This window comes from Pan troglodytes, chromosome 8, assembly GCF_028858775.2.
Source record: "Pan troglodytes isolate AG18354 chromosome 8, NHGRI_mPanTro3-v2.0_pri, whole genome shotgun sequence".
Lineage (NCBI taxonomy): Eukaryota > Metazoa > Chordata > Mammalia > Primates > Hominidae > Pan > Pan troglodytes.
In genome coordinates, this window is record NC_072406.2 from 121,023,048 (window position 1) to 121,033,779 (window position 10,732).

General features: G+C 37.8%; 1 long non-coding RNA gene across 1 annotated transcript; it reads left to right on the forward strand.

Annotated features, from left to right (window-relative positions):
- Positions 1–1,099: 1,099 nt before the first annotated feature.
- On the forward strand, positions 1,100–10,318 carry LOC134807108 (uncharacterized). Its single transcript, XR_010146746.1, has 3 exons — positions 1,100–1,251; positions 6,630–6,819; positions 10,201–10,318. It is a non-coding gene; the product is annotated as an uncharacterized LOC134807108 (long non-coding RNA).
- The last annotated feature ends 414 nt before the right edge of the window (positions 10,319–10,732 follow it).

Genomic DNA, 10,732 nt, shown 5'->3' on the forward strand with positions numbered 1-10,732 from the left:
ACGCAGAAGCCAAAGGAGCAAGGGTATTTCCCAACTTAGATAGCATTAAAAAGAAAAATTAATTCAAGTCCAAAGTTCTTTCATTCCTGGCTCTGAAGTATTACCTGTTCCACAAATATAAATTTTCTGCTTAAATGCAGAACTTCAATTAATTACCTAAAGCTGTAGGAAAGTTATTAAATTAATATAAGAAGATTCAAGTTCAAATTGGAGGATTAATTTTCAGGGTTATGATAGGAAAGATATGGTGATTGAGTTAGGAAGTGAAGACAAAATTCTCTCAAACCTGAATGGGAAGAATTTCTGATTCAATTATTTGATTAAACTACTGCTGGGAAGGATATAAAATAAAAACCTCTGACATGAAGGCTGAATTGCAGGGCAACTCCTGCAAATCATCTCATTCTAAATGCTATTATCAAGGTTTTCCTTAATACAATATACATCTATGTATCAAGGAAATAAATGAGCTGACTTATTTTGAAACGTATTCAACTCTTAATAAAAAGCTAAAGATGAGTCCAACTAACTCAAGTAGCACTTTTTCTGTAAAGGTGTCTGGCAATTGCATTACAACTAAAATCACAGGGGAAGATATCAGACTGGATGATCTGGGCAGTTTTGAGGGGGTAGACTGAGATTAAATTTGTCTGCGCCTTCGAAGTTTCCTGAACACGGCTTTTGAATGAAATGGAAATAGTTTCATCCTCAGCTAATATTAAGTCCAAGGAATAGGTGAAGGATTTCCTTCACAGCTGCTCTTAAATCCAGAAACTCCCATCCAGCCCCATCTTCCCTCTAATTCTCCGCGGGCTTGAACCCTTTCCATCTTTCATCTGTTTACACACAGCCCCAATACCTTTTCTCTAATTGCTCTCCCTTTTTAATTTAGTTTTATTTTTAAACAGACCATTAGACCATGGCTTGTTTCTGGGCTGAGCCTCCCGCTGGTGCAGCCCTGCAGATGGTCCGCTTCAGCTACTCCGTTAGGAGGCGGGCAGTTTTGTCTGTGTCTTACTCTTTCCGTCCAGGGCATTCCGCAGACTCCTGCTCCCTTCTTCCTCTCCACTTGCTCTCAATAGAGGGCGCGCTGGGCGAAGTAGGGGCGTGTCAGGAGCCCCGCTCCGCGGATCCAGGTTGAAATTCCTCCCTCCTGGAATCCGACCGTGAGCATTTCTGAGCGGTGGTGAGGAGGAGGCCACCAAGACACCTCCCTCCCGCTGTGCAAAGGAACGCAGGAGCCCGGCGCAGGTGGGCGGCTTACCGCGCGCACGCCTGGCTGGAGAGTTGACGCCGCTGTCTGCCAACCTTTCCCAGCTTTTCCCACGATTGGAGCCAAGAGAGGTCCCCGGGGATCTCAGTTGGGCAATTGTAAGGGAAGGAGCTCAGGACACTGACTTCAAGATGAAGGGGGAGGTCAGCGAAGACAGTTCTAGGGTGGGCGGCGGCCGCTGACAGAGCAGGAGCCACAGCCACAGGGGCTTGGAGATGGGAGCAAGTCGCAGGCGGAGGGGGCTGCGGGCTGGCTGCCTGGGCAGCACAGGAGTTGAGGGAGCTGCGGGGACTCCTGGAGTCTCATCAGGCCTTCCAGTCGCTGTGGGGACCCCGGCTGCGCGCGGATCGCCTGCGCCACTGTCCCCACTGACCCGCCCGCCGGCTTTGCCAATTACCAGCGCCACCTGGTCCCGCACCCAACCCCACATTTTATCTGTCAAGGGCTTGTTTCCAGGGCTCCAGGAACTTCCAAAATGTTATTGGTGTGTGTCGGGGGGGTGGGGGGCGGGGGGGGTTGGATGGGGGCGGGAGTGTAAAGGAGGAGGGAAGTCTTCTTTTCTCTTTGTCTTTGTAAATGGACACCTCGATCTGATCTAGGGCATGGTCTGAGTGTCCTATCTGGAGCGTCCTAACCGAAGAACACTCCAGAGATGCAAGCCAGGGTTTCTACCTATGTGGGGGGTGGGGTTGCCTCTATGTGTCGGGGGCGGGTTGGGGGGCAGGGTGTGGGGGGAGTGCTGGGCGCGCGCTTCTGTGGCAAACTTCTAATTCCTTTTCAGTTCTCAGAATCATAATATATCTCCATTTAATCAATGAAAGAATCATGCCAAAAATACAAATAACAATTACAATAAAATAACACTTCCAATTTCTAATATTCCGTAACTTTGTCTTTTCTTAGTACTTACACGGTAACCTCACTGAAAATTTAATCCCTGTTTCTTTAACGGTGACACCGTGAAGATCAAGTAATTGCTTCTTATTGAAAATGACAAATTTCAGGTGGTGTCTAAAAAAATTAGTTATGACAGATTGTATTTTTTGAAAATGGCTGCAACAATTTTATTCATTCTAAGTGCTGTACCTATCGCACGACTTTGATACTTTCCATAAACAGGCTGGGTCTATGTTCCTTTTTGTTGTTGTTGTTCTGGGCAGGCTGAGGCTATGATAGAAGTGACATTATGCAACTCCCGAGGTTAGCTGACCTAAGACAATACAAGTTCTGCCTGATTTTCTTTGAACACTTACTTTGGAATTCAGCCACCTTGTCACAAGGAAGAGGAACTGAAGCCCACACAACCTAGGTCCTGGCTGAGCTCCCAGCTGACAGCCAGTGTCAACTAGCCAGTCATGTGACTGAGCCATCCCAAATGCGTATTCTCAGTCCCCAGAAAAGCTGCCCCAATTGTTGCCATGTGAAACAGAGCAGAGCTGTTGTTGTCAGGTTCCGTCAAAATTGCAAATTCCTGAGCAAAATTAATTATTGTTCTAAATCATTAAATTTGGAGCTGAAGTGTAACACTAATAAAATACTGATATACTTTACGTTACACCCACCTTCACAAAGTAGTGTTTTTCAACAATTCTCTTACCCAAAACTAATGTGAATGGAAGAAGAGGAGGCTTCTCAGCTTTTGATATTGGGTGAAAGGAAGGATGAGAAAGTGTTATGTCTGTCATCAGAGGAGCCTGGGATGTGTGTGAGCATCTTTGTTACCCTTGACTAACGGCTTATTCTTGGAACCCAGGCCTACACACTAGTATAAAACTGTTACCACCTGACTAGCTGTGGTCTCTAAATAAGAAAGTGGAACCAGAAAATCTTTCCCCATCCCTCTATCACAATTAATGACAGTTCTTTGTGGAAGCCCAGGACTGCCATTCCCCTTTCCTCTTTGAATGGGTTTCAGAGATTTGCAGCACTATTTGCTTAAGGTTTTTTCTTCATGTTCTGCTAACCTCCTTTCACGGTCTGAATAAGTGAGTGGGAATTCCTCTAGGATAGGAAAATATATTAAAAAGTCAAAATTTAAAGAGATATCTGTCAAAATATATGGCTGAAAATGACACGATGAAAAACAAACAAAAAAAAAACAGTGAATTTGAAAGCAGAGAAACAAAGCTGATTTTGAATGAACACTTAATTATCTAATCCTAAGCTATTATTGACCTTGCATAAGCTAGAAATGTTTTTCCACAATAAAACATTTCCTGCACAACTTGGTGAAAACGTAGATGAATTTTTGTCTCTCCATAAAGATGAGACCTCCTAATTTCCCAATTATTTCTTAAATGGGGTTTTTAAGATCAATTAAATGTCAATTTACTGACACCTAAAGATTTTTGATGCCTTACGCTAGTTATACATGTGAGGGAAATGTTCATGGATGTCGATTAAATTGGTTTCATTTTTTTACATCATTACATTTAATTTTATGCATTTCTACCACCCACTGACCTCTGTCAATGAGCAGAAGTGAAAATATCACAAAATCTCCAAACCAATCCCATTGCCAAACATGAAGAAAGTGAGCTAGTCTAATTAAATGTGTTTTTGATCCATTGGTTTACTAAGTGCCCTTAATAAACTTCAATGAACAGGCATTCAGTGGAAAAACCATTGATGTTATAAGTCTGGAAGTGAGCATAGTCATGTAATTTCTGTAATAAATATGTCAATTATAAATGAGATTATATATTATATATATTATTTTTATTTCTATAAGGAAAATACATGAATTTATATATACATAAATTTGTTTATATATTTTATATATAAACATTTATATATAAATTAATAGTTTATATATAAACTAAAAATATATATTATATATAAATATTTGAATATAAATGTTTATATAAACATATTTTATATATAAAGATTTTATATATATTATATAAACATTTATATACATATCTCTCTCTGTCTCTCTCTCTCTCTCTTAAAATCATTCCCTTTTTACCACCAGAATTGCCAGCACTCCAGTTGACGTTGTCATTTCTATCTGGACAACCACAGGGCTGCCTATCACTGCACCCCCTGCCTCCACCATTACTCCTCTCCAATTCCTTTTCTACCACACCATCTCCAGCATGGGTTTCATTAACTCAGCAGCACGACAGGACAATGGACACAGCATTAAAATAACAGAAATGTTATGTATACGTACTTTTCCCTAAACAAAAGAGAAATTTACTCTTATTAATGTTCTGTTACCTAATGATTTCATTTAATGACTTCAATATTCTTGAGTAAAATTTGGTGGAAGCCATTGTTTTGGACCAAGCTTCCATACTAGGCCCAACAGACCAAACAAAAATGGGCCCAATCAAGCTGAGCAGGCATGATAAGGATGTCCCCTCTGCTTTAACCCTTCTAAGGAAGGTAACCTGAAATAACCTGATGTTAACCAATCTACTTCTTTGTATTAAGCTGTTTCCTTGATCCTGCTCAAGCTACCTTAGAAAAACCAAACGTTCTGCGATGTCCAGTACAATGCCTTTCTAATTTATAGATGAGATACTGCCCAATTCACACATCACAAATAAAGCCAATTAGATATTTAAACTCAATTTGTTGTAATTTGGTTCTTTAACAGTTCATATATAATTTAAAGCAAAAATGGAAGATCTACTATTTCAGTGAAGCATTTTAATTGGAGATAATCTGGGGAGAAAACGTGTCTCCCAAATTTTATATAAGGATTTCTCAGTCATGGTTTTTTCTTACTTCTAATAAGATAGTCCCAACTAAAGCAAATTGAAGTTTTCATCATATATAATTGTTTTTTACAATTTTCAAAATAAAAATTACAACATTTTTAAACTTGGAATGTCTGCATATAAATATATATTTGCTATATTATTTAGCAATTGGTTAAAAAGTGCTTTTTTCTCCTGAAGCCATTCATTTCACATCATCATTTTCATGTGAAACTGAAAATATAACCTATGGATTACTATACTTCTAATCTTTCTTTCCCCATCATTATTCTTTATGCTCCAGTGAGCTCTTCCAGAGTCAAGTAAAAAGCTATAGTGACAATGATGTGCAAGATTATTTTGTGTTTGTCAATTCAAATAAACTCCTCTCTAGTAAACAACAATGTATTTTGTTAGCAAGAATTAACATCTAGTAAGGACAAATGCTACACAATCACAAGCTGAGCTGATGATATTTTAAATATTAGTCTTTTAAAACAATCCATTATTTCTTTGACATGGTTTGAGCACATTCAGTGTCTTTACTCTCCCCAATGTTTTTGTCATTGGTTTCATCTGAAACTCATCTGAAAAACAATACACTGTCTCACACGAGTACCCATTAAAAACCAATAATTTTGTGAATTACTGAAGAAACACTGTCTTAATTATGGGATATATGACTTAGTGCAAGATGAAGCCAAATTTACTCAGTAAGAATAGACTGAATTATAAGAAGGAGAGAAAAACAAAAGGAAAGTTATGTTACCTAGTACCCACACTGTAGTATGGTATTACATGAATAGTGACCGTGTTACTTATTTGATCGTTGTTGTTTCAACACAATAGCAAATTAAAATGGTAATTTTTTCCTTGAGATACTTTGTGCAATCAGATTTGTTTATAAAACACAATTTAAAATAACTCAAAGTGCATATCAGAGAGTCTGGACATAACGTCCCAATAATTATGTTATTAGTTGTAGAAGCAGTATTGCACAGTGGTTAAGCACATATTGTCAGAAACACTACATAGGTTCAAAACTTTCCTCTTCCACTAACTTATTAGGAGAAAATCATTTAGAGATATGTGTCCATAAAGCAGCAAAAGAGATGTTTTAAACATAAAATGTGTCATGCTACAGCTTTGCTGAAAACCTTTCAATAAATTCCTATTTCACACAATGAAATCCAAGAACCCTACAATGGTCTATGGGATATTGAATGGACTGAACCCTGATTACATCTTCAAAGACATTTACATGATATTTCCTCCTCTCACAGTGTACCTCAGGCTCCCTGGTCTATCAGTTCCTTCAACGTGCCCAGCATTTTTCCCTTCTCATTACATTTGCACATATGGTTCACCTACTTGGATGCTTTTACCCACATCCTTCACACAGCTGTCTCTCATCTGTTAAGCTGATCACTTAACAGATGAGAGACATAGTATAGTCTCATAGTATAAAAGATGAGAGACATAGTATAGAGATATATAGTAAGTGTTCCCTTCTTATTGATACCATTTCTAACAAACCAGATAATATAAATCACTATTTTCTATGTAAATACCTTATAATTTATTTGTAGATTTTATTAAAATATGCAATTATTTTATTTGACTCTGTGTTTTGTTTGTCTTCCATCCAGATGGAAACCTTTTGAGAAGAGAGACCAGGACTGCTTGATCTTAAATTCCCTCTCAGTGTCTGGCTCCCTGTGGTGGTCACTAAATAACGGCTGGCTAAGTGATAGCTCTATAACAGCTCTATCTAAATATTACTACGCAATATTTATCACATGTTCACTATGTACCAGGAATTTGCTACATATTCTACAGGTATTATCTCATTCATTTTTATAAAAATCTAAAAATTATTATGGTTTAAGTAATACTATAAAATATTATTAGTCATATAATAGCACTTATGTACTATTAATTTAAGTAATTGCCCTGGTCACATAGTTGCTTAGTGAAGAAGGCAGGGTTTGAACCCTGGAAGTCTTTCTCACAATGCATATATAACTATTATTATCAAATAACAACTATTGGTTGGTTATTATTTCTAACTCCTTTGATAAGTATTTTGTGTCATTTTTAGTTACTCTGTACAAACAGATCTGGTTGTACAAAGTGTTCAAAGGAAAAAGAAAAGTGCCATATCAATTTGCTCTTGTGTTGAAAGGACAATAATCAAATAAATAACATGGTCACTGTTCATGTAACCCTATGGTGTGGGCACTAGGTAGCATCATTATCATTTTGTTTTCCTTCCTCTTCGTATAGACTTTTTATACTTGATGGGTAATTTGGCTTCATCTTGCACTTAATTACATAACATGTCTTCTAATAAGAACAATGTTATTATTAAAATTAACAAAATAATTGGTTCCTAATGGGTATCAAAGAGAAAAAGTGTCTTGTATTTCAGATCAGTTAAGAAAAAAAATCATAGAAAACTGGGGAGAAAAAGGACACTCAATGTGCTCAAACCATGCCAAATAGAGGATTTTTTTAGGAGTATTCTTTAAGGTACTAAAGCACTACTTGTGATTATATATACACCGGTCCTTTTTGTAGATATCACTGGATGTTTCTGCTTGCTAATAAAACAGCTTGTCATTTACTAGCTTGGGGGTTATTTGAATTGACAAAGCACAAAATATCCTTGCTCATCACTGTCACTATATTTCTTCACTTGATTCTGGAAGAGCTTAATGGAGGAAAGGAAATAATGATGTGGAAGGGAAGATTACAAGTGAAATGATCTGTAAACTGTGTTTTCAGTTTTCATTAATAATGATGGTTAAAAAAAGGCTTTAAAAAACTACCTTTTTTCTAATTGGCAAATAATGGGGCAAATACACATTAATATGAAGAGTTTCTAACTTAAATAAAGGACATATTCTTTAAACATTTTTTAATGTAAAGAACAACCATTTATGCCTAAATTTTTAATTTAGTGTAGAGAGTATCACCTGATTAAAAATTATAATTGTGCAGGATCATGGTGGATAGGAGGCAGGACTAGACTGCAGCTCCCACTCAGACACAGCAGAGTATGGAGGCTCGCATCATGAACTTTTGCTTCAGAATGACTGCAGAAATACATTAGGAAAGCTAAGAGAACCCACAGACCCTCTGAATGAAGCCGATTGCTCTTGCAGGACCTGGAAGACAACCCAAATACTGTGAGGGCCCAAGCTGTGGAAGTGGGAAAGGGAGATTGTCTGCCCGGGAACACACAACCACACTAGGGAACCTAAAGGTCTAAATTATGGGAGAAGATTCTTACTTTACCTGGAACTGAGTCCATGTAGAGAGCCAAGCGTAATACAGGGTAGAGGAAGCAGCAGGAAAAGCCCTGTGAGCTCACTAGGTCCACTAGCAAGCCATTTCTGCCTTGCCTCACAGGGGTCCAGGCTTGCTGGCTGGCTAGATCCAGAAGAAACATAACAATCACTACAGCTTGGCTCTCAGGAAGCCACATCCCTAGGAAAAGCAGGAGGGTACTACATCAAGGGAACACCTTGTGGTTCAAAAGAATCTGAACTACAGCTTTGAGCCCTAGACCTTGCCTCTGACAGAGCCTACACAAATGAGAAGGAAGCAGAAAATCAACTCTGGTAATATGACAAAATGAGGTTTTTTAACACCCCCAAAAAATCATCTAGCTCACCAGCAATGGATCCAAACCAGGAAGAAATCCCTGATTTACCTGAAAAAGAATTCAGAAGGTTGGTTATTAAGCTAATCAGGGAGGCAGCAGAGAAGGGCAAAACTCAGCTTAAGGAAATAAAAAAATAATACAAGAAGTGAAGGGAGAACTATTCAATGAAATAGCATAAATAAAAAAACAATAAAAACTTTAGGAAACAATGGATACATGTATAGAAATGCAAAATGCTCTGGAAAGTCTCAGCAGTAGAATCCAACAAGCAGAAGAAAGGACTTTAGAGCTCAAAGACAAGGTCTTCGAATTAACCCAATCCAACAAAGGCAAAGAAAAAAGAATAAGAAAATAGGAACAAAGCCTCCAAGAAGTCTGGGATTATGTTAAATGACCAAACTTAAGAATAATCGGCATTCCTGAGGTAGAAGAGAAATCTAAAAATTTGGAAAATATATTTGGGGGAATAATTGAGGAAAACTTCTGTGGCCTTGCTAGATACCTAGACATCCAAATACAAGAAGCACAAAGAGCACTTGGGAAATTCATTGCAAAAAAGATCATTGCCTAGGCATATTGTCATTAGGCTATCTAAAGTTAAGACAAAGGAAAGAATCTTAAGAGCTGTGAGGCAAAAGCACCAGGTAACCTATAAAGGAAAACCTATAAGATTAACAGCAGATTTATCAGCAGAAACACTATAAGCTAGAAGAGATTGGGGCCCTATCTTCAGCCTCCTCAAACAAAACAATCATCAGCCAAGAATTTTGTATCCAGCAAAACTAAGCTTCACAAATGAAGGAAAGACACAGTATTTTTCAGACAAATGCTGAAAGAATTTGCCACTACCAAGCCAGCACTACAAGAAGTGCTAAAAGGAGCTCTAAATACTGAAACAAATAATAAATTATTATTGATTATTATCAATTTCTACTTTGCTACAAGAACTGCTTCTCTAAGATCCATATAGCCATATCCTTGAGTATAAATCACATATTGAAAGGTATTAAAAGTAAAATTTCGAACAGGCATCAATATACAAATTAGGTTTTTCATAGTGAGGTTTCAAATCATCACAGGTCAATGATAAAAAGCAATCTTGTAAGTAAACTCTACAACTTTTGTATCTCTCAACTAAATAAAAGAATAAGTAATTAGTAAGTGAAAAGAAAAGAGTATTTTTAAAGAAATATTTGAGAAGTGTTTTTCCCCAAAAAGACTGTTGTGTTCTGATTCTCCCACCACCTTGCTGTTCTAATTGTTTCACCTCATCCCCAGTGAGAGAGGTCATCCTGGGTCTACTCAGAATAAATGCATCCTCTGTGGTGGGCATGACTCCTACCAAGGACGGAATAACAATCCTAACAGTGCTACTTCGTGAGACATCAAAATGAGGACTTGCTATGGTTTGAATGTTCTCATTCCTTGAAAATTTATGTTGAAATATAATTCACAATGCAAGAGCATTAAGAAGTGAACCTGCAGAAGGTGATTCACACAGCATTTGTTCTTCTTTTTTTTTTTTTTTCACCTTCCATCCCTTTCACCAGGTGAGAACACAACATTGATCTCCTCCAGGGGAGGTAGCAACAAGGCACTATCTTGGAAGCAGAGAGAGAGCTCTCACCAGACACCAAGTCTGCCAGTGCCTTGATCTTGGACTTTCCAGCCTCCAGAACAGTGAGAAATAAATTTCTATTATTTAAAAACTTTCTACTCTGTGATACTTTGTTATAGCAGCAGAAATGGACTAAGACAGGGCAATCAGCCTACCTCCAATAGTTAGTCAGGACAAGGGAGATGCAGGTATATCTTACAAAGAGATGAGAATCACCAAAAATGAGAACCAATATGAGTTCATATTGGATCTTTTCCAAATCAGGTCACCACAAGAGATACACAAATCCCAGTAGCAAAAACTAAAGGGGCTTTGCATTTCTAGCCATTGCATAATTTAGGGAAAAACATCATCCACAAAATGATTCATCTTCTTGTCCAAGGCATGTGAACTAAAGTGGGAGAGTCCTGTTAAGAAAGCCATAACAAGTCTCTGACAATACCACACCAAAGAATAAAAAAAAA